Source organism: Musca autumnalis, unplaced genomic scaffold, assembly GCF_047663935.1.
Source record: "Musca autumnalis isolate F117 unplaced genomic scaffold, ASM4766393v1 scaffold_2, whole genome shotgun sequence".
NCBI lineage: Eukaryota > Metazoa > Arthropoda > Insecta > Diptera > Muscidae > Musca > Musca autumnalis.
This window is the reverse complement of record NW_027411755.1, coordinates 95,577,231-95,600,962: the sequence shown is the minus strand read 5'-3', so window position 1 is coordinate 95,600,962 and position 23,732 is coordinate 95,577,231. Positions and strand designations below refer to the sequence as shown.

Genomic DNA, 23,732 nt, shown 5'->3' with positions numbered 1-23,732 from the left:
CATAAAATCCGAACTGGATCCGAAAGGACAAAGCCTTACTAGGGTTTTTGTCGTCTCAATATGTACTTTCAAAAAATGCATACTAGAAGTTGTTTGCATTTTCAGTGTCGCATAGTGTAACTAAACCGCACAATGACAGAAACACCCTGAAAGGCATCCTTAGTATTTTGAGAACAAGTTCCAAAGATGGGGACAGATACAGCTGATATTTTGAATAGAATCTTTAGATTACTACTGATCTTTTTAAAAAATTTAGTTAAGGGGAAATAGAGGGAACATAACTAAAACTTTAAATGAAATTTAATTATACTGAAAAACTGGCATTACAAAAGTCCTCCTAACAAACACAAAACTGCATAAAAATTAAGTTAATATATTGTTTTTCAATATTCGAATTAAGTTTGGTCAATATGGTGTTCATTTAGCTTGATATTAATATTTTACTTTCACCTAACTTTTGCAAAGAGTGCAGTAAGAAGTAATCCATAACAAATTTGTTTTAGAGAAGTATAACATGTTAGTGGTAGATATGAACATATTTGGTACCAAAAACTACACTTTAGGTGTACCCATATAGGCGAATTTTAGGAAAACGGTCTTTTCCAGGAAAACTTAATTTTTTTATATAAATTTAATCGAATTTGTCCCCTTATATAAAAAAGTTTACCTAAAAGGTGGATGGTGTTTTATATTGACCTGGAGGTATTTTTGTGGACAGAGATGGTACTATAGGCAGGAGGTCGAGATATTTATTAGATTTAAAAAATAACCGGACATATCGACGCCTCCAAACAATAGTATGCTATGTCGACTTAGCATGTTTTAAAGTTCTTTACATTTTTATATTTAACGTCCTTTAACTTAAATTCTGTCAAATTTTGGTAATAATCGGACAATCCGAACAGAAGTTATAAACAAATATTTACTTAGCATAGTACTGAAGGTCAAAGAAATTTCCAAACTTTTAGAGCTTGTCCTGCAAAACTCACTGTTCAGAATTAGCAAACTATTATTTGGAGGTGTCGAACGTTCTTTAACTTAAATTCTGTCAAATTTTGGTAGTAATCGGTCAATCCGAACAGAAGTTATAAACAAATATTGACTTAGCATAGTACTGAAGTTCAAAAAAATTTCCACACTTTGAGAGCTTCTCCTGCAAAACTCACTTTTTAGACTTAGCATACTATTATTTGGAGGTGTCGATATGACATTTCGAAATCACACCACGTACACACCACAGATATTGTATAATAGGTTGTTTTGGCTTAATACCGCCACTAAACGTATATTTAACCACGTAAATCTAGTATTTTTTGCAAATATTGTTTGTGTTCTTATCGGAACCAATCAGCTTAAATGATCTAAATTCATCTAGGAGGTTCCGGGATCCTAAGATGAGCTCTCAACTATTAAATATCGAATGAAAACTTGGTATTGAATAATTATCCTTAGAGACAGGATTCCAAAATATATTAATTTATTTACTTAATTAGATACCTTTTTGATGTGTCCAGATAATAAATAAAAGGTTTAGTTCACAATATATTATCAAAACAAAACTAATTTCCTTAGATTTTGAATCAAATTTACTCAGTTGCAAATGTTTTAAGCAGGGCCAACAGTGAGTACGAGCATTGTTTTGTATATTTTTGTAAAATAAGTGCACTTACTGCGAATTATTTTTTTTTAATCTGTAAAAAAGGGTGAATAAACAATCAACCTAAAAAAATGCATTTCAAATCCATGAATTACCTCAGAACTATATGAAAAGTGAAGTAGTCATTCCAGTTACAAATGTTTTGAGCAGCATATTTGAGATATTTCGACGTTTTCAGACCGAATTAGCTATAATTTGACACTTAGAGTTCCCCATGATCAAGAAAAGCATTTACAAAAATGATTGTCATAGGTCCGCGTTTTATTTTAAAAAACGTCAAAATATCTGAAATCCGGAGTTACCATTATATGGGGGCTATACCAAAACGTGGACCTAAGTCCATAAATTTTGTTGGAGAAGTTTCTTGATCACTGCAAACCCTAAATGTCAAATTGTACCTAATTCGGCCAAAACGTGGACCGATATCCATCTTCGAACTAAATATGCCCCCAAACAAAAGACCCATCTTCCCAAAATTTCAGCGTTCTATATCAATTTTTGTGGATGTTAGAGTGATTACTACAGACGGACGGAATGACGTTCCAATGCTTTTGCAATGTACTAGTGTTGGATCGAAAATCTCAATGGTTTGGCTGCTATATGCCAAAACAGTGCCAACAGTAGCCTTTATATGGGGGAAATACCAAAACATGGATCTGCAAGGTGGCGCAAAAGTAACATTCCGATGTTTTTTGGCTGTAATTAAAAAAAATTAAAAACTTTGATTCTTCTTGTGGATTATTTTTATTTGGTCTTTTAATTTTTTTACATCAAGTCGAAATATGACATCAGATAAGTGGCCACCGCCACAGTTTATTGTCTTTTGAGCCCTTTTTATGGCATTTTCCATCACTTTGGCCAAAACTTCCGGCGATAGGTCCTCACATTCTTGGCGGACATTGTCTTTAAGAGCTGAAAGAGTCTGAGGCTTGTTGACATAAACCCGTGACTTCAAAAAGCCCCACAAAAAGAAGTCTGGAGCTCCTCATCACTAATGATTATTGTTGATGAAAAATCATCTTCCTCTTGGTGGTGATTAGGGATGGCTTGATCTTATGTTAGACACGATTGGCGGTCAGCATCTAACAGCTGATGCACCGTCTGGACTTTGTACGGAAACATCTTCAAATCTTGTACCAAAATTCGCTGTAAAGACCAACTAATACCCATTTGCGTGGCACATCGTCTGGCCTATGTCTACGGCGCTTCCATGACATCCTCGGCTACATCAGCAATATTCTCTGCAGAACGGATACTCCGAGGTCTGCCATGCATGGCAGCATCACGTGTTGTTCCAGTTTCTTCGAGGGGAGCGGCTAAACATCTGCGACGAAATTCACGTTGTGCCAAAGTCACCGACCGATTATTGGTCAAATAAATAGTCACCAATATTCCGAGTTCTGGAGCAGTGTAGCGTAACATTGTTTATTAACGTGTATTTTACAAGTGTTTACCACACAAATGTCAAAACAGAACAATCGCAAAAATTATAGCATTTTCTGATAGGATTACTTTTGCGCCACCTTGTATGTGGTGATTTTTGGTGGATGTATTTTGGGACCGATAAAAACCTCAAGTGTCAAATTACAGCTAGTTCAGTTAAAAATTGTAGCTAAAATCCTCAAAGTATTGAAAATCGGGGGTACCGTTATATGAGGGCTATTCAAAATCATTGACCTATACTCGTATTGACTATTTTTGGTGGAGAAGTTTTGGGACCAATGAGAAACTCAAATGTCAAATGTCAACTAGTTCGGTCAAAGAATGTAGCTATGTCGCAAAAATACCTTAAATCGTTGTATGGGGGCTATAACAAAATGTTAAGCTACCTTCAGTTATTTTTAATAGAGAAGTTTTTGGTCATTTGGAACATCAACATCAGCTAGTTCGTTGAAAAAATCTAATTTAGCAGTGACAATTTTGTGTAAGGGACTCTTGACCTTTCCCTTGATGCCAACCATACTGACGTAACGACATTGTGCCCACGTTTTAATGGTAAAGCTAGCAAAAGAGCGAACTGTCAAAAATGATTTCCCCATCCAAATTTGTACAAAAAGTAAGGGGGACGGAAATTTGACAAAAATTGCTAACTATGTCCAATTTACATTGAGCGAGTTTACTTGCGGCAATTGTCATTTTGTTGGAGAGAGAGATGAGGCATATGGTAACCCTTTGCCTCTCAGCACCCTCTCTCACCTACAAACTGACAATTGCCGTAAGTAAACTCGCCTAATGTAAATTGGGACTATCTGGCAGAAATGTCAAAATCAAAGTATCAGTCAATCAGATGCCAACAAACATGCTTCTAGTTTTTTCTCGGCCAAATTTGTCTAGAAGAAAAGAGAAAGATTTACTATTTTTTGGAGTACGGCAACCCATTTTTAGCACAAAATGAGAAAAATCTAATGCAAACAAAATTGACAAATTTTTGCAGGAGATAAGAGCTTTGGTCAAAGAAGATGACAATAATTTGTGTGCAATAGTGGACGGTTGATCAGGAGCGTATGATTTTTTATGAGCCAATCATACGCACCATTGCACTACGTTTGTTCATATCTTATCTAATATATCGTCAGCCAAAGACGTAAGCCTCAAAGGGTTACGTTGAGGGTTACGTCTTTGGGCATTTCAGGTGACGATATATATATGGGGATTTCTGAGTGAAATCGGACACTTTTTCAAGATGAGGTTTTTGATTTCCTTTATTTTTTGCTGTGGCGATGCTGCAGATTAACAAAACATTTTAGTATATTTTCAATTTTTTTTTTGACTAACGGTTCCAGAGATATCGCGCCTTGAAAAAGTCAAATTCTGTAAAAACTACATGCAAAAAAATACTCATAACTTCTTTAATATTGGTCCAAATGGGACCATCTTTTTTTGATTTGTTTGTTTTTTTAGCAGCTATCGAAAGAAATACTTAAAAGAAAAATGCACAGTGGGCTTCAATGCAATTTTCGGGATTTAATATTTAAAATCAATTTTTAAACATGATTGCACCCTTCGATTTTTTCAAAAAAATTTTATGTTAAACTACGTTCAATTACAAAAATTTTAAGCCCTATGTGGTAATGGGATTCGGACGATTACTATTTTTTCTGAATTTTTTAAAATTTGTCAATAAAATTTTTCCTTTATACCTTTGTTATTTGAACATAGTTCTTTAAAAATGCGATAATTTCAATAGGCGATATCTCTGTACCGTTGGTCAAAAAATAATTTTAAAATATACTAAAATGTTCTTTTGGCTAGGAGCATAAATTGAACCAAAAACAATTGAAATCAAAAATTACTTTTCTCCGAACAGTCCGATTTCACTTGGAATTCCCCATATATATTATATATATATATATATAAAATTGAAAAATGTTTCTACGTTTGTTTGTTATTTATTTACTCGAAAGCCGCTGATCTTCCTGAAAATTTTTGGGTATATTGCAATATCGCATGAAAGTAAAATAGGCTATACGAATTTTTGAAATTTCGTGTCGATCTGAAGATATAGCCTCAAGATCGGAGGTACCTTCACAAAATGTAGATTTTGTATGCTGATATCTAACGAACGATTACAGATACAGTCTCCACATTTGGAAAAAGTAACGGAATTTGACAAACTATATTCAAATCGGTTCAGATTTGAAAATAGCTCCCATTTCATGTATTTTATGCACCAAACACGCTATGTATGTCCAACTTCAATGAAATTTGGAATGTGTGACGGAATTTGGTCTAGAAATAAGTATGCCAAATTACACTGAAATCGGTTCACATTTGTATATAGCTCCCCTATATATTTAAAGTATTAAAAATAAAAAGTTTATATAATTATAGCTATTCCTTTATATATTATCTTAGACAGGGTAGCGAAGCGCACCGGGTTCAGCTAGTTATTATATAAAAGAGCTTAGTGATAAGTGAGTGAGTGAGTGACTGACAGATCATGGCCCAGACGAAACGGCTGAAGCTAGAAGCTCGAAATTTTGAGTGTGGGTTGCTGTTGGTGTGTACGGGTGAGATAAGGCTGGGTTTTTGGAAATTCCAACGGGAAGGGTACGAAAAGTACTAAAAGGTACTAAATATGGTATCCTTTGTATTAGGCATCACTAATTGAGAGTAGAAAGATGTACCAGAGGGTTTATAGAAATTCGAACTACAAATGTACGAAAAGTACTAAAAGTTACTAAATTTTGTATTTTTAACGGATATAGCTAAAATCTTGATATTTGGTATGGGAATCAAGGAATGAGGAAATGGTTTTGGAAATTCGTACTTATGTATACGCAAAGTACTAAATTTAGTACAATTTGGATTTGGGTGACCGGATAGAGCTGGAATCCTGAAATTTGGTATTAAGATTGCTATTGGGGTGTAAGATTGAGGTAGGTTTGGAAAATTACTTATTGGTACGGAAAGTACTAAATGGTACGGATAGAGCTCGAATGCTGAAATTTGGAATTAAGATTACTGTGGGAGTGTAGGATTGAAGATTTGGTTGAACGGATAAAGCTAGAACCCTGAAATTTGGAACTAAGATTACTGTTGGAGTGTAGGATTTACGAAGTTTTGGAAATTGTTACTTATGGTACGAAAAGTACTAAATTTGGGTGAACGGATAGAGCTGCAATCCTGGAGTTAGAAATTAAGATTACTTTTGGAGTGTGGAATTGAGGAAATTTTGGAAATTCGTACTTATGGGTACGGAAAGTACTAAATGGTACCAAATTTGGTACAATTTGGATATGGGTGAACGGATAGAGCTTGAATCGTGAAATTTGGAATTAAGATTACTGTGGGAGTGTAGGATTGACGATGTTTGGATTTGGTTGAACGGATAGAGCTGTAATCCTGCAATTTGGAATTAAGATTGCTATTATGACGTAGGATTGAGGTAGTTTTGGAAATTTATACTTATTGTTACGAAAAGTACTAAATTGTACGGATAGAACTCGAATCCTGAAATTTGGAATTAAGATTACTGTGGAAGTGTAGGATTGAGGTTGTTTTGGAAATTTGTACTAAAGGGGACAAAGCGTATTAAATTTGGTACAATTTGGATTTGAGCGAACGGATAGAACTGAAATCCTGAACGTTGGAATTAACATTACTGTTGGACTGACGGATTTAGGAAGTTTAGAAAATTCGTACTTATGGGCACGAAACGTACTGCATTGTACTTAATTTGGTACAATTTGAATTTGGTTGAACGGATAAAGCTGGAACCCTAAAATATGGAATTAAAATTACTTTTGAGTGCAGGATTGACGAAGTTTTGCAAATCGGTACTTAAGGAACGAAAAGTACTAAATTTGATACAATTTGGATTTGGGTGTACGGATATAAGATATTAAGATTACTGTTGGAGTGTAGGATTGAGGTTGTTTTGGAAATTCGTACTTATGGGTACGAAAAGTATAAAATGGTACACAATTTCGTACAATTTGGATTTGGGTGAACGGATAGCGCTGTAGGATTGAGGTTGTTTTGGAAATTCGTACTTATGGGTACGAAAAGTATAAAATGGTACACAATTTCGTACAATTTGGATTTGGGTGAACGGATAGCGCTGGAATCCTTAAATTGGAAATTATGATTAGTGTTGGCCTGTAGGAATGAGCAAGTTTAGGAAATTCGTGCTTATGGGTACGAGGAGTACTAAATTTGGTACAATTTGATCTGGGTGAACGAACGAGCTGCAATTCTGGAATTGAGAATTAAGATTACTGTCGAAGTGTAGGATTCAGGTAGTTTTGGAAAATCGTACTCATGGGTACGAAGAGTACTAAATGGTAAAAAGTTTAGTACCATTTGGTATTGGATGAACGGATACAGCTGGAATCCTGAGATTTGGAATTAAACTTACTGTTATTATTTTGTATTAATGCCAGTATAGGGTTGAGATACGTGGTTGTCGAAATACTTAACATAAGTATTCGAAAATTAATAAATGGTAATCAATTTGTTGTTGGGTGTAGGGACAGAGCTGGAATTTGTATTTTCTGGAGTTAGAGAGAGTATTGGTGTGTAACGTTGGTACATGGACGAAAAAAGTGCAAATCATCACTTACAAAATAAGCGAGTTGGGATCAAGAGTACCTGTCCTTCACTTTGTGTTGCGTATACTTAATATCATCAATTTGAATCACTATAAGCTAGAAATGCTTTAAACTCATAAGAAGTTTTGGTTAAACCAACTAAATATATTACGAACAAAAACTCATTTTAGGAATTGGCGGGGGAAGTAACCCCATAGGACCAAACTACAAAAATTAATATTTCTGCCTTATTATCAAGAATTGTCAAATGTCAACAGTCATCACCACGTTATAGTTTATAATGTCACTAATAATAAGGTAAGAGACTAGTGGCATGGGGAAGGTACCCCATAATGTATTAAAATAATAAATTTAATATATCAGACTCACTTTATGTTTGAGAAAAATCAACCTCGGTAAGGATCAATTTATGGCAATATACGAAGTCGCGAAAAATAAGGCGGGTAGCCTCATTTCGTACTTTATAACATGGGGTAAAAGATGAAAATAATTTATAATTATCCTCATGGTTGAAGTCCTCAAACTTAGTGTTATTCCCACTGAAACGAATTTCTTTATAGGATAGATTAGCCTCAGGAGAGATGTACCTGTTATCTGACGAAATACCCTAGAAGTCTTAGATCTTGGTAAATGGAACCTGTACATTAATGTATATTTGGTCTTAGTCGGCGTTGCGAAGCACACCGGGTACTGTTAGTAAAATATAAAAATGTTTGCACGTTTGTTTGTGCCTCAATAACTCAAAAACCGCTAAACGGATTTTCTTGAAATTTATGCTTTATTATCGGATTAAAAATCTTTAAAGTAGACAACAAAAATAATCATACAATGTGCTATAATGTCGCTACGGGTCAAAGTAAGCGGGTAATCAGATGGGAAAGGTCCCCTGATAGATACAAATACTAAATATGACTCTATTGCTGACTCAATATAAGTGTGAGAAATTTGAACCTTGGTAAAATAAATCTTATATCAGTGTATGTAGTCGCGAAAATATAAGGCAGGCAGGTTCAGAGCAAGCAATTACCATCATAGGACCCACATATAAATGTAGTATTTTTCACTCAAAATTTTTTTCAAACAATACATGTGTTATTTGTACTGGGAGTAATTTACAGTATCAGAATAGCTTCATATAATCACTTGGAAAACACTATTCCCATATGATAAAAAATTAAGAAAATAATTAAGCGCGTGTAAAAGTCTTAGAACATGAAAAATGTAATCCACTTACTTTCTTAAGGGTAGACCACCACATTACCATACCTAATCTACACCAGAAATATTGACCAGGAGGAAAACGACTGTATGTCTCATATACATATTTATGCATTAAAATCCACAATAAACGGTAAATATTAATGTAATACAAGGTAATATGTATATATATAATATATATTAAGTTTAATCGGGGTTGTGAAGCGCACCGGGTTCAGCTAGTAACAAATAAAATATGTATATAATAAAATAAAGAAATATTTCTTCCATTTTGTTGTGGTATATTTTCCACTAATTATTTTTCAGGGTTTTTTTAACTTTTTTGTTGTCTGTCAGTCTGTTTAGTTCAAATCTAGCAACTCATTTTCAACACGCTGTATTTGACCAATGGAACTACAACTTTTACAACTTTTCAGATTTGGATGGCACTACATGAATATGAAACCAAAACCAATATAGGTCCAATTTTAAACCCTACACCACTATGTGGGGAGGGTATTATAAGTTTGTTTTAGCCAAAAAGTTTGTAACGCATCGAAATAATGGATCGTAGACCAATGTCTCGACGAGCTGAGTCGATCTGGCTATATGTGTCCTTCCGTCTCTATATGGGGTATATTAAAAGCAAAACCTGCTAATGAAAGTAGAAAATATCAAATTCGCAACGATGTTACGCACGTTGTCGTAGGTGGTCAAACAACGAAGGTATCGCAATAGCCGCTAATAGAACACAAGTTTTCATTTTTGCGATTTTTATAATAATGACGAATATCACAGCTTTGGTTAGAGACCTTCCAAAGGCAAAGTCTGACTATGAAAGTAGAAAATCCTATCTTTACAATGATGCAAAGTAGGTTGGCGTAGGTGGCCAAATAACGTAGATATCGCAATAGTCGGTAATACATCCCATTTTTTATCGTCGCAATTTTGATTGGATCGTCACGAAATTTTGGGTGTTCATGAGGGTCCCACAGAGGGAAATACCTATTGATTTTGGTAATGGTCGGATATAATTCAGGGGTCGGAATGTGAAAAAAATGTTTGTGCAATCACACTGCAGGTCGGAGTTTTAATCGGAACCTCACGAAAAGTACCTCCCACTTTGTGAGTTGTACTGACGATGCACTTAAATGCGTTTCAAAAAATTGGCTGTATTAATGAAGACATTCAGAGCAAAGGCGCTCTTATGCTTATGTACAGGGGTAGTGGCGTAGGGTATCACAAGTCGGCGACGACCCGACTATAGCCTTATCTCACTAGTTTTATATAGCCCCCATATAACGGTACTACCCAATTTTAGGTATTTTAAGGATTTTATCCTCATTTTTTGTTCGAATTGGCTGAATTTTGATATTTGGAGTCAATAGTACAGAAACTTCCTCACCAAAAATTTTGGTAATAGGCCCAAGTTTTGGTATTGCCCCCATATAACGGTAGCCATCCAATTTTACGCGTTATAAGGTTTTTATATACATTTTCGGCTTATATTGGACTAATTTGGTTCTCAGTGGTAAATAAATGTGTTTACTCCAAAATTAAAAATAAAAAATAAATATTTAAAAAATTAAGTTACAGTGTTTTATTTTTAAATGCGCTGCCCCCCATACGACGGTACAAGCTTCATCAGGGACAAGCCCATACTTCCTGACAAAATAGCCTGAAAATTACAAACAACCCCTATGACACCGTGTGTAGTTGTTGGAGCGCAAGATAAATCTCGAACGGACCTGCCGATTTGGTCCAACATTTGGCCTTCGTAATATTTTGTCCAAACTTAGTTTAAGTTCGAAGATAAACCATATCGGTCCACTCCTTCAGGTACCTCCCCCACAAAAGTTCGGAAATGTTCGGAAAATTTGTGCGCACGATAACTCTTAAAGGAAGTAACCGATAGGGTCCATACTTTGCACATCGTCAAATTTTTCTCAGACTTAGATAAGGTTCCAATATGGACTCAATCAGTCCACACCTTTGGGTACCTCCCACACAAAATTTCGGTAAAGTTCAGCTTAGGAACTGCTCTCGAATCGCTTTGATTTTTGTTGTAGTAACTTGTATTCACTGCATTCCATACGATGCTATAAGTTGCATCAGGGGCAAGTCCATACTTTCTGAGAAAATAGCCTGAAAAGTACAAAAAACCCTATGACACAGTGTGTAGTGGTTGGAGCGCAAGATAACTCTCGAACGGACCTGCCGATTCGGTCCAAATTTGGCCTTCGTAATATTTTGTCCAAACTTAGTTTAAGTTCGAAGATAAGCCATATCGGTCCACTCCTTCAGGTACCTCCCCCACAAAGGCTCTAAAATGTTCGGAAAAATTGTGCGCACGATAACTCTTGAAGGGATTGACCGATTTAGTCCATACGTTACACATCCTAATATATCTAGCAGGTATAAATCACGTTCGAATACGAACTATATTTATCTACCCCTTCGGGTACAACCCACACAAAATTTCGGATAAGTTCACTTTAAGACCTGCTCTCGAATTCCTTTGATTTTTGTTGAAGCAAATTGCATTCACGGACCCCCTTTGACTAAGGTGCAAGTTTTTTCAAGGGCAAGTAAATACTTTCTGAGAAAATGGCGCGTCGACACCATCAATTTGGTCTTTTCGCCGTTTACCGCCAGACCCACTTTCGCAGATTCTCCTTCGACCTTCCTAAAGGTATCAGTTACTTCCTTTACTGATCGTCCTATGATGTCTATGTCATCAGCATAAGCAAGTAACATGTGACTATTGGTGTAGATCGTGCCATTTCTTTTGACATTTGCATCTCGTATTACCTTTTCCAGCAAAATGTTGAATAGGTCACACGAAAGGCTGTCTCCTTGTCTGAAACCTCTTTTGGTACTGAACTGTTCAGAAAGGTTCTTTCAAATTTTAACTGATGACTGAGCTTTGCGGGGATACCAAATTCAGACATTGCATGGAATACCTTTGATCGGAGGGAACTGTCGAAAGCTGCTTTATAACCGACAAAAAGGTGATATGTGTCGATCTGCATCTCTTGGGTCTTCTCAAGGATTTGCCGCAAGGTAAATATCTGGTCAATGGTGGACTTGTCAGGTCTAAAGCCACATTGGTATGGTCCAATTATTTCGTTGACCATTGGCATTAGTCGTTCGCACAATATCCCTGACACTATCTTACAGGCAATAGGGAGAAGACTTATGCCCCTATAGTTGGAGCATACAGTCTTATCTCCTTCCTTGTGGACGGGACACAGAATGCTCAGGTTCCAATCGTCGGGTACGCGTTCTTCCTGCCAGATGGTGCTAACTAGCTGATGCATACACCTTATCAGCGCGTCGCCTCCGGTTTTGAACAGATCGGCTGGTAAGCCATCGGCTCCTGCTGCTTTATTATTCTTCAGCCGATTGATTGCTGTTTTTACCTCATCTTGGCCGGGTGGTATACATTCTATACCATCTTCTGGGATTGGATCTGTGGTATCATCGTCTTCGCTACTATTGGATACCAGTAGATTGGAAAATGCTCCTTCCATATCCTGAGCATTAGATTACCTTGCTGGTCTCTACAGGAGGATGTGCCTGTACCAAAACCATCTGTTTGATGTTTCACTCTTTGGTAGAATTTTCAGACTTCATTCTGGCTCCTGTACATCTCGTTTTTTTTACACTCCCGCTTTTCCATTTCTCTCCTTTTCTCCCGATATCTCTCTCGTGCGCTACGTGTTGCTACTCATTATAAAGTAGCTCTATATGCCGCATTTTTCTCTTCGGTAGCAGCACGACACTCCTGGTCATACCATGAATTCCTTTGTGGAGGTCTCTGGAATCCAAGTATGGATTTTGCGACTGTTTGCATAGAGTGGGCAATATTTTGCCATTGTGTTGTTATGTTATCGGTACAAGGAGTGCTCGCGTTAAGCAATTGGGCTAGTTGAGTGGAATATGCTGTGGCTCTCTGTTGTGTTTGCAGCCTATCGATGTCCAACTTCCGCGTTGTGTCTGTTCGTGCTTTATTTGCAACGTTTAGACGGGTACGTATCTTTGCTGCAACAAGGTAGTGATCCGAATCAATGTTTGCGCCTCGGAACGATCGTACATCCAACACGCTCGATGAATGTCTTCCATCTATCACAACATGATCAATTGGATTACTTGTTCTTTGATCTAGAGACAGCCAGGTGCCCTTATGAATATCGAGATGATTAAATCTGGTACTGCTAACTACCATGTTTTTTGCAGCTGCAAAGTCTATCAGTCTCATACCATTGCCAGATGTTTCACTCTGGAGACTGAATTTCCCGACTGTTGAGCCAAAGATATTCTCCTTTCCAATTTTGGCATTAAAATCGCTTAGAATGATTTTAATGTCATGGGCAGGGCAACGGTCATATGTTTCTTCCATACGCTCGTAAAATATATATTTGGTCTGTTCGTCCTTTTCTTCAGTGGGAGCATGAGCCCAAATAAAGCTGATGTTGAAGAATTTAGCTTTTATTCGAATTGCAGCAAGTCTTTAATTCACTGGCGTGAAGCTGGATACCAGATGTTTTAGTCTCCGACTAACTACAAATCCGCAACCAAACTCATGCTTTACGTCATGGCAGCTATAATACAAGTCGTCACCTTTAGGTGTTGTTGTGATGTTGTGTTGTTTCCCAATCCATCGTATTTCCTGTATGGCAGTAATATCGGCTTTGTACTTTTCAAGTACGTCTGCCTATGCGAAGACTGCACCTTCTCTATAAAGAGTGCGAACATTCCAGGTGCAGATTCGCAGATCATGGTTCTTAAAACGTTTGCGGGGTTCGTCAACTTTAGAGGGGTTTGTTTTTCTTTTCTTTCGTTTTTTCATAGTAGGCTGTTTTTTCTAGGGGAGGATTACTAACCCGACGCCCAAACCCAAGTTTTTAACGTTCTTATGGGTGAACGCGCATGTTAGCTCACTACCTTTAACGGGTGTTAAAGGCAGTTCCCCAGGTGACACCACGGGGAGGTCAGTGTCCACTTGAGATGAAGGAGGGACCAAGATAAATCCTGGGCTTTGCCATGTTAAAACCGGTCAGGGCCGTTCCTTGGTATCTTCCATCCCCTATGTCACCCTTGATATTCAATTATTCCCTTTGTGTTGTTTCTAGCTGATTTTTGAATCTAGCGTTATCACTAAATATTTAGCCGAGGATTCATGTGGTACCTCATTGATATTTATATACATACAATGGTTTGTATCGTATCGGCCTTGTTGAAAAGTCGACGCGAACAGATTTATTGCTATTTAATTTCCATTTGTTAGTCCATTTTACTACAATATTTAGGGCTGATTGGAGTTTTTTCGTTGATTCGGTGGAATTTCGAGCAGTTGACATTAGAACCGTGTTCTCCGCGAAAGTTCCAATGAAACAATTTTCGTGTAAAGGTATATGAGGTAGAGAATGAGAATACTGCTCTGTGGGACACCGGATTTAATTGGATATAATTTGGTCAACTCATTTTCGTATCTGACTCTGGAAAATCTATCGTCCAGTAGTGGAATTCTGTAACACATTTTTTAAACTACCGACAAAAAACGGTAAAATTAAAACGCAAAATTATGAATGAAAAGTATCAATTAAAGTTGACAAATCTGTCGCTATCTGTTGGACTTAGCGACAGCTTTATTTTGGTTGTTAACTTACCGACAATTTTCGGTAGTTACAGAAATTATAAGCATTTTAATTTTACCGAATTTTGTCGGTAACTCGAAAAAAGAGTTACAGAATTCCACTACCGGTAAGATGATAAAATGTAGGCGTACTTTTGAGAAAGTCATGTTTCACTTTTTTCAATAAGTTTGCTATGCCATACCACGTCGAATGCTTGGGAAAGGTCCAGAAAAACAGCGGTACAAATGCATTTTCTATTGTGTGAATAACCCTGTATACTTGCTCCACGGTTGAGGGTTTTTTCCCGAATCCAAATGTGGTCTGGTATGATTCGCTTCACCATGGTTTGAAGGCGTTTGCAAAGTATTTTTTCTGGTTTCCCTGTCTTCAATACATGTTATCGAATTACTTGAAACTCTATATAACGTCTGTAGATATTCTGCAAGTGTATTAGCCTTTTCATCACTACTCATTGTCCATTGGCCGTTTTCTGCTAAAATAGTAGCCTTCTGAGATACTGGCTTGTTCTTTAGCTTTACTGCTTTCCACAAGGAATAGTGGGTTTTAATATCGTAGGTAAGATTGGTAAGATAATTGTTGAGATTTTGCTGATTACGCCTTTATATTTCCCTGCTTAATCTGTGAGTAATGTTGTTTAGGGCTCTTTTATGCTCTGGCGATCTAGAGTGTTGCCATTTTTACACATCTTCCGTTTTTTTTTCTCTAACTCCCTAATGTGGTTTGGGTATGATGGTGTTGTTTGTGGTACCTTCTGTGGTGGAGAAGGCTCGTTAAATGATGCTTGTAATCGTGGTTACTTCTTTTTATACCATCCACCATAGGGTGGGGGTATATTAAGTTTGTCACTACGTTTGTAACATAAAGTGTCTATATAGATCCACGTTTTGATATAGCCCCCATAGGACGATATCTCCCGATTTTCGGCATTTTGAAGGTTTTGGCCTCATTATCACACCGAGATGGCTGAAATTTGGTATTTAGTCTTCGTTGGGGGTATAAAACGTCCCCCCACCCCCCCAGAAATTTTTAGGTATAGGTCCGCGCCATCATATAGCCCCCATAGAACGGTAACTTCCGATTTTCGGTATTTTGAAGGTTGTGGCCACATTAATCCACCGAAATGGCTGAAATTTGTGGTGGAGGGTCGACCGAACTTAACGCTTTTCCCACTTGTTCTATATTCTCTTTAGACTCTATAGATTCATATTTGATTGACTCATTGAGTTTAAATTTACATCTGTTGGTTAGTCCATAACTTGGGTAATACATTGAGGGCTAATTGCTATACATATGTTAAGTGGATAGGTGAGTGGTCAGAGGTGAGGCCATACCCATCATGCACTGAGATCTTGTTTGTATCAATTTTGCACGTGACAAAGAAGTCTATAAGATCTGGGGTTTTAGCTGCATCGGTTCCTGTCGAGAGTATTTGACACTCTTTGCATTTTATTGCCTTGTATAATTCTCTTCCCTAGCTTGCTAGAGCATAGTATTTTTAGCATTGAAGTCCCCACCCATAATGAATCTATGATTGTGTGAGGTTGTAAGGTTCTCGTATTGGTCTTATTTAATATTGTGGCGTGGTGAACTATATACTGATGTAACCAAAAGTGCCACGCCGTTTTCAATTATGGTTATGTATTGAGTGATATGTATCGTATCATAGTGGCTTGGAATTCATCTAAACTGATTATGCTTTCTGTCCAATGTTCAATAGATTTTCTGATGATCACTGCACTAACTCCACGAGCGTTATTACTGGGGTGTATTGAGTGATATCTAACGTAATTTTTGAAGTGAATATACGAACGTCTTACAAAATGAGTTTCACTGATAAGTAGAGATGGTATTTACCGGGTATTTACCCGGTAAATACCCACACGGTGGGTAAATACCCATTTTTGGTATTTATTTGGGTATTTACTATATTGAATGGCAAATACAACATTTTACACCCTATTCCTGGGTTTAGGTTGTAAATTCGTTTCAAAATGGATAGTTTTACAATACTTTAAACTAGTGGGTAAATACATGGGTAAATACCCGAGTATTTACCCAAGTGTTGGGTAAAAACTCATTAACTGCCGAACCACTTGACGTAGGCTGACAAAATTTGGCTTACATCTTTCTTATGTCAACAGAACTTCTGGTACTGAACATGGGGTCTCTGGGTCCATGTTTTGATATAGCCCCAAAAAACCGTACCTCCCGATTTAAGGTATTTTTTGTCTATTAGCCACATTTTACAATAATATTGGCTGTAGCTTGGCATAGTAAGTTCTCAATATGTAGAAAATATCCTTGCAAATATTTGTCAACATAGGTCCACGTTTTCTAATAGCCCCCATATAAGGATACCCCGATTTCGAGTATTTACCCAAATGTTGGGTAAAAACTCTATAACTGCCGATCCACTCGACGTAGGCTGACAAAACTTGGCATAAATCTTACTTATGTCAAACGAACTTTTGGTACTGAACATGGGGTCTCTGGGTCCATGTTTTGATATAGCCCCCATATATCCGTACCTCCCGATTTAAGGTATTTTTTGTCTATTTGCCTCATTGTACAATAATAGTGGCTGCAATTTGGAACAGTGAGTTCTCAATATGTAGAAAATATACTTGCAAAAATTTGTCAACATAGGTCCACGTTTTCTAATAGCCCCCATATAAGGGTACCCCGATTTCGAGTATTTACCCAAATGTTGGGTAAAAACTCTTTAACTGCCGAACCACTTGACGTAGGCTGACAAAACTTGGCATAAATCTTACTTATGTCAAATGAACTTTTGGTACTGAACATGGGGTCTCTGTAGTAAAACCCAGCAAAATGTTTGTAGCCAAAGAAGTAGTTAAATCATGAGTGCAAGTGATTCCGGACTACATCTTTTTACGTGAAAGAAGTCATGATTTTTACAAGGGCATGGTGCAGTGAGGATACTGTCTAATTTACTTCTTAAGCACACATTTTGCATTAGTTCTTTGTAGTGAATAAATCACAACAACATATGATTCAACTACTTCTTTGGCTACAAACAAAGATGTAGTTCGAAATCACTTTTATTATTTTTTGTATACAAATTACTTTTTATGGATGCAAACATATTGCTGTTATTATAATTAACAAGAAACAAATTAAGTTCTTTGTCTTTTTAAGTTTTTTTTTTTTTGCAAAATTTTGAAATTTCTAAAATGTGAAAAATTTATGAAATGGATTCAAATCGGACATTGTCAAAATGTGAAGAACGGACTGCATTTTTCATGACTCTGCGTGGATTGCTTCAAAAAAAGCTATTCAATCACTACTTCACAAGGAACAACTTCAAATAAATTTTGCTGGGAAAGAAAGTGGGGGCTTTCAAGGAACCAATTCTCTGGACTTAACAAAAACATTTCTAGAACAGAATATTGGCGGAGTGTTTTTATTGGGATAGCTGTTGCAATTTTGTTGTTTTAATGTTTTTAAACAACGAATTTATTAGTGGAGAAAATTTGGCATTGTCGCAAATAAACAAGGGAACTGATGAGAGTCTATGGAGAGAATCGAAACCATAGTCCTAGCTGCCTTTTCCCTTGACAAACAATGCCAAATTTTCTTCACTAAACTAATAAATTTGAAAAAAATAACAACAAATACCTGGGAGTAATCCTCGATAGATATAAAAAGTCTGCAGAATATGTTGCCCAAGTATCTGCGTGAAAATGAGGCATACACCAACTAGAGCATTACACTATGGACCTAATGACAGGTTTTTGAGGCAACAAGTCACTGGAAGCTGCTGGACCTTTCAAATTTAGCCCCGATGTTTATAATAAGCATAAAAATACATCTGCAAAATTTGGTAGGAATCGGTTCAGATATAGGTATAGCTTTCATATATATGTTTCAACCGTTTATATCCGATTTTATATTTAAGGCTCACTAAAGTCACAATTTACATCCGATCGCTTTAACATTTGATATGGTAAATCATGTTCAATTTAGAATCACGTCCGGAAATTTTGGCTCTGATCGGTTCAGGTATATATATCTAGATACATATAGAAAATTATTCAGGTCTGCCATGATGTACGACATATAAATCCTCTGAAATGGCTGGACCGAATTTGATAAAACTTTGACTGTAGATTCTTTAGGTTTAGAATTGATCGTAAGGTAGTTTTTATACCGAAAAAATAGAGGGGGCGGGGACCTCCCCCACAACGGTTTTAGCCAAACGCAAAATCTCAGAGATTATTAGACGTATTGGTATACAATACAATAGTAATTGTGACCTCCATCATTAATTGATGATTTGGAAGTAGAATACCGCGATCGCGTCCGATTTTTGAATACTTTATAATTACAGGTTAATATTTTTAAATTTAGTAGGTGTTTGTAGTCCCAGTTACTAAATTAAGAGATCTTGAACATAAAAGACTTCAATGCTTTGTATAACTCGATTAAGATAACTATTAAATTTGGCGACTTGTGTCATATTGAAAAGTCCCACTCCCAGCAAAGCCGAATACTTTAAAAATATTCAAATTTTTAAGTGTTACGCTATCTGTAAGTATTTTTCTATAACTTTACGGATCCATACGGGCATAAAATTTTCTACACATATAGTACTCACTAATACCTTCTACCACATATATATAGTTTCGTGAATACGTCGCAATACCGAGAGTTCTATTCCAAAAACCATATATCGGCCTTTTTGTAGAAAATTTACTTATGTTGAAACTGAGGTATGGGGTATTGTAACTCGCGAATTGTTGTAATATACCATAACTTTTGAACCCATTTAGGTAAAATAAACTGTTTTAGTCCGATTCACCGATGGGTGTCCGAAAATAGAAATTTGAGCGGAAGCTGTGGTCGTTTTAATGTAAAAAAATAGGAAAAAATCGTTGAGGGAAACGATTTTTTTTAAGTCAATTTTCAATTAGTGGCTTTACAATACAATGTAGAGTATAATGTTCAAAGAAGAAGTTAAAGAATACACTTCAGAGATGAAGTTTCTAATGTATGATTTTTTAATATAACCACCGCATCAATCTCAAACGGATGCTGACATTTTGAAGACTGAAAAATTGGGTTTTTTGAATTTTTGCTCTAATCGGAACGCGCAACTGTACTCGTTTAAAAACTGATTATGAGATTGTAGTACTCGCGATTACGCATTTTTTGATGTATAACTCGGGCGTGTAGCCTTCAAAGGTTCACAACAAGCTCAGCTTAAAGTCGAAATTTTTGTGCGTATTTTTTTTTAAAAAACATGTTTTTTTGATTCAAAATTTGCAACTGCCATCAAATTGTCGGTGAGACCCGCGTGAACTGAATCTAATAAGCCATGATGCGTCCAAATCCATCCACTAGATCGGCGGATATGATACCCCTCAAATTTCGAAAATATGCAAAAAATATTTTTGAAAATATCGCGTATTTAGACTCGTTTTAGATGTGTTATTCCTACTTAGATAAATAGAGCGAAACGCATATTTAAAATGTGCGAAAACAGATATTGAAAAACGTTCGCGAATCCGGAGATATAATAGATTTTTTCTAAAAACTGAGTGCGATGCTACATCCACGGTTCTTGATGGATCGCATTGAAATGACATAGGATGATGTATTTTTTAATGGTGTTCCTTGAAATCGGATGCGCATAAAATGCAAATGTACTTCGTGGAAATTATGGGCATTTTACTGTTTTTTGCACCCTAACATGCAACTGATGCTACATCGTGGTCGTCAAATGGAATTTCACAAAGTGTATATCAAATAAGAGGGATTGATTCGCTGTTTTGGAAAATCGGATGCGCATCTTGTGATTTCCACTATTACGCAGTTTCTATGCGTTTCAAATGTTGTAATATTCAATATAACATTATTTTAAGGTTATGCCACAATTGGAATTCCTTGTGATTTAATATAATGTTCTAAAAATATTCGCCAATAGGAAAACTATAAGTGAAAAAGTTGTTGCAACGGAATATCTTCATTATTGCGTGAAATTTGGACGAAAATGACGAAGAACTCAATCAGTTTTTCTTCAACATTTCCTATAAAACCATAAAAAAATAAAATTAGAATAACATAATTTTTATTTTTTTCGTCACATTTTCATTGTATTTTTGCAAATAACACGAATACTATAGCTCCAAACTTCACGACTTAGGTTTCATTTTATTCCTCACAATGTCCGGATGCTGCTATAATTTTTTTATATATTTTTTTTGTAAGTATAAGCGCTATTGTTTCAATAATATGTTTGTAAATACGTGAAATTATTTAACAAATTTAATTTTTCGCGAATCCATTGAAACTTTTTGAATTTATTTTTGCATATTCTCAAAGGGTGCGAATTCAGTTAACGACAATTGGATATAACAGCTTACTATATTAAGCCGCGATTTTTTTAAAATTTTTTTCTAATTAGCATAATTAAAACGGTCATATCTTTTGCGCGCAACAATCAAAGTTGGTAACGAAAACAGATTTGGAATGACGATTTTTTTCTTAATCTATGTACCAAAAATCATAGATGTAGTATCAAAATTTTTTTTTAATTTTTTTGAAATGGAAAAGACGATTTTAGAAATTTTTGTCGATATGTAAAGTACAATATAAACTACACGAAAAATACACCACAAGTCTACATCAAATATTCCTTACCAAATCTAACTTTTTTTAATTCTTAATCAGAATTTTATTTTACATACCTATACACGTGTTATCCATTAAAAAAACTGTTTATTTTGTTAGCGGTTTTTAGTTGTCGAGCAAAACAAATTTGTTTTACAATGTAAGATGCAATATCTTTGACAGCCCTGTATGTGGTCATGAAGCGTTGCCAGGTTGAAATGATTTTGTTTCTAAGTGGCTCAGTGTGTTAAGAATCTAATCCCGTTACTATTTTATCCAAATATGTGACTTCAAAAATAGACTTTTTGCCTCAGAAACCTCCCATTGGGCCTATAGTGCATTAGAACAATTTGGTTGTTCATCTCACAGAAATTCAGGAAAGATATGAAGCAGCCATCGCCGCTACAAGACTTAAGTTAATCAGCAAGTGATTGAAAGGAGACAACCGAACATACCACCAAACATATGTAGGGTCACAGGGGGAAATTCAATAGTAGATATTACTTCAGATCAGATACCCGAAACAAGTGTAGTTACCTTGTGTGAAACACTAATATCTTCACAGAGATATGTGGAACGATTGAACCCTAACACAATTGCTAGCAGTTATACAGATGGGCCATTGCTATGAGGGAGAACGGGGCTGGGACTTGATATTAAAGAACCGGAAACAAAAAACCCTTTGCGTGGACCAGTGCACATTATATGGATATCAAGACATGCAGGGAAACGCAAAACATGCCCGAGAACAAATTTCGCTGAATGTTGCACCCTTGGGTGTCACCGTGGTGCAACACCCAATATTTGGATCGTACACAATTGAAAAATGTCGATAGGTATTTAATATTTATATTATACACAAGAAAGGAAAGATAACAGATATCTACAATAGATATACATATATATGTATATAATATTTATTATAGTAATATACATACATATGTATGCACTTTAAATATCAAATTCATTCAGATTTGGAAAACAAAACAAATATTTATAAATTTTTTTTAATGTTCACACCAACAGTATGTGCGAACAACTCGAACAACATGAATACATATATGTATACATACACCTGACAGAAACATATATACCTACATGTATGACGTAAAAGTCGGCATATAACAGAATTACATTCATAGTTTTGATTGAACAAAGACCAACACAAAGCAATTTTCATCAAAGTGTAGAAAAAATACAACACGAGCGAGCGATACTTACAAGAATATTTTTGAATATTTGCTCAAAATGGGAAAATGCAAGTGCGCCCAACAACAACACAATCAATGACGACGACGTGTCTTGCTGCTAACTGCAGGAAGTTCTTTGTGTGCCACAACTAGAGTACAAATGGCCGCCCGGGTGCCTAGAAAACAGCAACAACACACAGCATAAAAGTCTCACAACGACGACGTAAATCACTGATGATGAATGATGCGCGATCGTTTGGTTTGGTTTGCGGCGTTTGGTGGTTGTGGCTACTTTTCCACTTCTTTTTACAAAGAACAAGTTGCGTAATGCCTTCTTGCAGTGTACTTGGTATTCGTTGCGTCGTGGACCGTTCACTTCAGTTTCAAAAATTTAGTTGGGTTACTATAACTGCCGCTGCTACAGCCTCTTCACTTCTCAATGCTAAATTTCTTGACCTGGAATCGAAATGCAATCGAATTGTGGCATTTTTTTAAGTGCGATCGTTTTTATAAATTATTGCCCGGGTGTTGATGTATGCGCGCGTGTTTTTGTGTGCGTTTATGTTTATTTTTTTATTAAATTCTTCACTTTAAAAGACAGCCAGTCTTCCGTTATGTTAAACTGAAAACGAAGGGGAACTAAATTTATTTTGGAATTATCACCAAAAAATACTGCGTTCGTTGAAAAAATTAGCTCTGTTATAAAAATAGAACAGATTCTTCGAAATTGCAACACAACCAACAGAAGTTTTCTGTTGATTTTCGATAGAAAATTTGCTTGAAAAATTAACAATTACACTGTGCACCAAGGGATTTCACAAGTTTCCTTTCAGCTAAGCTCTCACTTGGAAATATTATTTTATTTGTATATAGGTATTTTTTATAAACGGAAATATGCTTATTTTATTTATTTTTGTTCACAAATCGATTTCTTAATGGATTCTTAATTTAAACTATATTTATCCCTTTCACTCTCGCTGCAGGTATAGGGCGTTCCTTTCGTACGGCACAGATTCCGCTGTTGTGATTTTCGTTGCAAACATTAACACGCTCGGAGAAGAACTAACGTGTGGGAATTTCTGTAACAGATCGTATAGCCCCACAAAGTATTTGGGAAATTCAATTTTCCTCTCGCTCTCTTTTTCCTTTCTGCGCTTTATTTTATATTTTCGGCATCACACTGAGCCATTTGTTGGCCAATAGGAAAATGTATTTTTTGAAATGTCCATATTGTAGTCTATTTTGCAAAAATTTCAAGGTACTTCAAAATTTCAAATTGTACAATTATTTTAATTATGATACGCTATCAACAAATTCTAATAATATTCAATTCGTAATGCAA

The 23,732-nt window shown here is 36.0% G+C and overlaps 1 protein-coding gene across 1 annotated transcript in view; it reads right to left on the bottom strand.

Annotated features, from left to right (window-relative positions):
* Positions 1-23,454, bottom strand: part of LOC141394312 (uncharacterized) — a 78,432-nt gene extending 54,978 nt beyond the window's left edge. Inside the window, 1 exon segment of the mRNA XM_073968543.1 lies at positions 22,422-23,454. The gene's annotated coding sequence lies outside the window, so the exon portion shown is untranslated.
* Positions 23,455-23,732: the final 278 nt, after the last annotated feature.